The sequence below is a fragment of the Ipomoea nil genome, unplaced genomic scaffold (assembly GCF_001879475.1).
Source record: "Ipomoea nil cultivar Tokyo-kokei standard unplaced genomic scaffold, Asagao_1.1 scaffold0681, whole genome shotgun sequence".
NCBI lineage: Eukaryota > Viridiplantae > Streptophyta > Magnoliopsida > Solanales > Convolvulaceae > Ipomoea > Ipomoea nil.
Window position 1 is genome coordinate 286,576 of NW_017617109.1, and position 6,000 is coordinate 292,575.

The window sequence follows — 6,000 nt, forward strand, 5'->3', positions numbered from 1 at the left end:
CTACTATCCCAGGATTTCACGATTCCGCGTTACTTTCCGCCCGTCTTCCACACTCCGGTAGAAACGTATCCCGTGATCTAGTGCTTTGATCACAAAGCCCGCACTAATCACGCCCAGTGCCTCCGACACTGCTGCTTCGGATCTCACAGCTCCGTGTGACAATCCAGGATTTCACAGCTCCGTGCTACTTTCCTCCCTTCTCTTGTTTTGCTCCAAAACAAGTGTTGTCTTGCTTCCAACTTCGAGACTCTATAGTTGATCTTCAATGATGCGCAGGTCTCTTTGATGAAGATAAACACTCTGGAATAATTTCTCTTGAATGATCTGAGTGTTTTCTCTCTTTGAGTGTATCAAGTAAAGCACTTGATTTTTATGCTCTGCTTTGCTCTGTTTAAGAACTCTCAGAATATTTTTCTCTTGAAGCTCTCTGAGTTCTTTTTCTTTTCTCACTTCTCATTTGAAGATTTTTGGTATGCTCTGTACCAAATGAGATTTTTGTTCTATGCTCTTTTAAGCTTTATTGCTCTATTCGTTCCCTTTGATGAGTTCGTATTTTCTGCTCTCTAGTTCGTCTTCTTCAAGTGTTCATCTCTTCATCATTTTATAGCTGATAATGAGAATCTGTCCGTTGGAAAGAGACGCTCTCATTTTTGAAATCTTGTATCTTTTTTTCAAAGATCTTATCTTATCTTCTGCAAAGTTGTCAGAAAGGATAAGCTAGCTGTTTGAGAGCTTGAACTTCATGTGAATGGTTTCCCAAACTTCATATGATATTCCTCTGGTTTTACGTTGAGTGGGAATATTTGGGTGTTAGAACGGGTTCTCTGATTAGCTCTGAAGTGGTCCTTATATCTTTGGGATTTAAAAATATTCTTCAATTTAATCCCATACTAGTTAAACTAGTATTTTTCCTTGTGAGAATATTTTCTCTGTAAGTTCATCTTCATCTTCTTCATTCTCACGTCTGGGTGTTCTCAGACTTCAAACTGGCTTTGAACTTCCTCCCAATTTGAATTTCTCCTTTGTAATTGACACCCAATTGCAATTGACTTGTAATTGGCACCCAATTTGAATTTCTCCATTGTAAATGGCTCCCAATTGACTTTGACTTGTAATTGGCTCCCAATCTACTCCTGGTGCTGGGTTTCTCCATTGTAATTGGCTCCCAATCTACTCCTGGTGCTTTCAATTGCTTCCCAATTTGAATTATTGACTTTGACTTCGAAATTGGCTCCTAGACTTCTCCTGGTATCGGTCCCCAACTTGAAATTGCATCCCATTTGAATTGATTCCCATGTGAAACTTGCTCCCAATTTCAATTTCTCTTGCTCCCAATTTCAATTTCTCTTAAACTGGCTCCAAATTTCAATTGCTTCTAACTAGCTCCCAATTTCAATTGAAATCCCAAGTGCAATTGCTTCTCAATTGCCACCCAAATCCCAAGTGCAATTGCTTCTCAATTGCCACCCAAGTGAAATGAGCAATTGCCACCCAAGTGAAATTACTTGAAATTGCATCCCATACTACAACCTCAATTGGCTCCCATCTTGAATTGATTCCCGTGTGAAACTTGCTCCCATCTTGAATTGATTCCCATGTGAAACTTGCTCCCAACCATCTTGAATTGATTCCCGTGTGAAACTTGCTCCCAATTTCAATTTCTCTGAAACTTGCTCCCAATTTCAATTTCTATGAAACTTGCTCCCAATTTCAATTTCTCTGAAACTGGCTCCCAATTTCAATTTCTCTGAAACTGGCTCCAAATTTCAATTGAATCCACCCAATTCCCAATTTCCACTTATAATCAACGCCAAAGCCAAACTAGCGCCCAACTCCATCAGATTTAATTAGATTTGACTTCTCAAATTTTACCTTGTAAAATTATTGATAGTGAGTTTCAAACTTGAGCCATTTCGCATAACATATCAAGCATCTTCCACTTCGTACGTACAGCTTATTTGTTAAATCTCCAATCATCTTTGATCTACTCCTTTCTTTCCATAGATACTTGATCTCCAAGTCAAATTCATGCAATCTTCCAATCTTAATTTTCTTCACGAAAATTCTTATGGGATATTTCTTTGAGTAGTAGCGTCGTGATTTCATATCATTCACCTTCTTCTTCAATTTGTCATTTTCTCCAGACAAATTCTTGATTTTAGGCTTTATATCTTCTTCTTCTATTTTCATGCATCTTCCTCTGTTTTTCTCTTTTGCAATATAAATAATTTCCCGATCATGGTCTAAGACTCTACTAGACCTAACAAATAAAATTGGGGATCTACAAATACATATTTGGCATATCAAAACCATTACACTTTATTCCTAACAATTTCCCCCCTTTTGATAATGCCAAAACCTATACTCAGTCATTGGCTTTAAGTCTTTGAAAAATAATCTTTTTGCTCAATTTTATTTGACAAAGCCAAGATGAGTTTAACAAATGGTTTTCTAGACACAATCAAAAGAAAACTTGTGAATTAATTTTTAGACAAGCTCCTAAACGCATCTTCAATTTTTTTTTTGTAATTTTCGATCATCATTTTTAATTTTTATGTGCGTTTGACATTTCTTGTCTTTTTAATTCACGAAGGTCTAATTACATCAAATAAAATAAAATTCTAAACTCAAAATAGACCATGGGAGATTATTATTGAGATATTTCGAATTTATAGAGAAAAATGCAACAGAGGTTCGAAAATAGCAGAAACATCAGCTTAAGAGATTTTTCAGATTACCTTCTGGGTTTCTTCACACCAGAGTCTTTCTTCAAAATTTCCTTGACATGTTCTCTGAGTTTGAAGAAATCATCTTTGAACTTTGCATTCTGAAATTTCTTTGTAAGTTGTCCGGCCATGTAATATCCAAAAGCTTCTTTGATATTGTTGCCCGGAAGAACTCCGGTTTCCCACTATAAGACACATTCTTCGAAGCTTCTTTCTTCTCCAAGATTCATGCCCATATTTCCAGTGAAATCTCTTAGTTCATACCACATCTCGGTTCTTTTCCTTTTGCCTTCTTCTTCTTTATTCTTCTCCGAGATCCATTGGGCTTGATCGGCTGCAGGCCATTTCTTGATCATGCTTGGTAGATTTTCTTTACTCCATATTGTTGTCTGAGTGGCAGTACCTTTAGAGCATTCAAACCAGCCATGAGTTTCAGCAACTTTCGATGTACTCGTACCAAGACTAGGATTCGCGAACTGAGCAAAAACAATCTGAGATGGTCCTTGTGAGGATTGTCCGCGGCTTCGGCCTCTACCTTGAGTCGATATTACTGGCTGTTGTTGGCTTCTAAGAATAAATTCTTGTTGTTGCAAAGCCAAGTGACTGAGAATTTCTTCCCCCCTTTTGGCGTTATCAACCAAAAATGCAAGGGTCTTACAATCTCGGTCTTGATTTGCTTTCACAGTTTCAACACTATTGTGTGTTTCAATGGAAACGGTTTGTACGTTGTCCAGCTTGTTTGTAGTAACTGCGAGCTCAACTTCAAGTTTGTTTATTCGGCTTTCTTGGTCTTGAATCGCCTTGACTTGTTGCAAGTGGCGTTCGTTGTGAATCTTTTCAGCTGCTTCACGTTCCTTCTTCATCAGTTGAATCACTTCAAGTAATCCTTTCGTCACTTCTCCTTTCAGGACTCTTTCTGCTTTGTCAATCTGAGTCTTCAAAATATTTTGATGCTCCATTAATTCTTTCAGATTGACTCGTGTATCCGTGTGTTGTTGTTCTAGTATTTGGTTTTGTTCAACCAACTTTTCTCCAATTGTTTGACAAACAACATCACTGGATTCGGCCACTTTTGCAAATAGGGATGAAAATATGCCATCATCTTGATCATCCATCTGCACAAAGTTTTGAGGAGATCCGAATGGACTTCTATTCGGATTTGTGAGAACAACTGTATCAATAAGTTGCATCCCTTCTTCTTCAGGTGATTCGGCTTCTTGATTGAGATCACCAATTTCTTCTTCTAAGACTTCTATTCTCGTGTAATTGTCTGCAAATAAATCTTCATTTTCTAGAACAGGGTCCACGATAGGCATGGTAGACTCGGTATGGTGTACTGGCAATACACTGGATAAATCCTCTGTGATTTGTTGTCTACTCTCAGTAGCAACTTCTACTGCAACTTCAACTGGTATATCTCTTCTTATTTCTTCTGACACTTGTTCTCTTACTTCTTCTCGTACTGACACTTCAACTTCATTAGATCCCACAAGTTGTTCATTGCACTCCAGATTCACATTAATTGTTGTGGGGGTCAGATCAGATATCAATAAAGAAGCATCATGGACTTTCACAGGTATGTCCATATGATTTTCAGTGCTCATGATTGGTACATCAATGAGTGCCGTCCCTTCAGTTCTTTCATCAAAAATCTCATTATCCACAAGAGATGTATTACCTGGATAATGATGTGTGTCACAGACTGACCTTTGTAGAGCTAACTGAAGTGAAACTTCATTCTGTCTTTCTTGTTCCGCTATACGGTCTTGAGCCGTACTACCTCCTTTTATTGGTGCTTTTCCTTTTTGTCTGGCTGCCTTTTCGTGTAGCTTCATGTGATAGACTTGATTTAAATCCATCTTGAGTGCATCTAGCATCACGTTCGTTCCACACCATTCCAAGGAAAAATCTTCACTCCGTATCAAATCTGGGGTGATTTTTGACATGAAAGAGTGATATCTTTCAAGTTTCCATTCTCTCCAAGTTTGCAACATTATTAATTCTCTTAGCAACTTCGGATCATCTTGAATGAGAGCTGAGTCAAAAACTATAGGTCCTGCACTTCCATCGGCTGCAGATTGACTCGAGAGCCTTCATTGTAGATCATTGGAAACTTGCACATCAACTCCTGCAAATTCCATTCTTGTTGTATCGTCAACTCCTTCGGCCAACATGTTCGGTTCGGCATATTTGAGTGGAGCAACAGTCATGGCCGTACTGATGGCTTCTTGATCCCTTCCGGACTGATTACTTGATCCAACTTGATTACTTGAGGCTGAGATAGCTTTGCTGCTGCTCATTCTTGAGCTTTGTGGTGTCTTTGAACTTGTAGAACTCCCACCTTCTTGTCCTCTTCTCTGGCTTGACCTTTTTCCAAAATTCGGGCTGAATTTTATGAAGAGTGCTCTGTAGATTCCAATATTTTTGTGTTTTCTCATTGGAATTGTCTTCTTCCTTAGCTGTTCTCCAATGATGAGACCATATCCAACATTTTGATAGAACCGGTTCACCACAGCAGGTTTCTTCATTGGTTTGGCAGCATGAACAAAAATAACCATCTTCTTGTAGATAAATTTTGCCCATTTGAATTTTATTCCTTTCATAATTCCGTCCATCAGGCACACTGTTGATGCAGTCAAATCTTCAGTACTTCCTAGTTTGTGTTCAAGAATCTTGTAAATCATGTCCACCAACATCTCATATTCAAATTTCAATACATTCTTATGAGCAGATACATCAGAGAAAATTGGAGCCATAGGACCACGAATCTCGTTCCAAAAATTTTGAACAACATAGCTGTGAGATTCTGGCATTATCTGAGATTCAGGAAAACTGAAGCACTTGTGTATGTCATCTTCAGTGATCGAAACTTCTGATCCTCCAACTCTAGATTTAATCGAGTCCTTTTCAACGACTGCATGTAGATAAAATTCGGCTACATCTTCTTCAAAGGTTCCAAAGTAGTTGTAGGTGAAGAAATCAAACAATCCGCAGTCTTTTAAAGCTTGAAGAATTTTCTCGGTCGTGTCCTTGTTGGTAGAACCTAGTTTGAAAAACTTAGGGTTGAGTACCATCCCATTCGTCACTTGTTGCGAGAAGGCGAGAATAGGATCGATTTGCTTTCTTCCAGATTGAGCCATGATGATCAGATCGAATGATAGAGGAGAGATAATTTTTGAGAGAGAGTTTTCTGATATTCTGAAGGTCTTGAAAGAGTTTTTGAGATATAAGAGAGGGGTTTATATGAGGAGGATGACTCGAAGGGGTTTTTCGG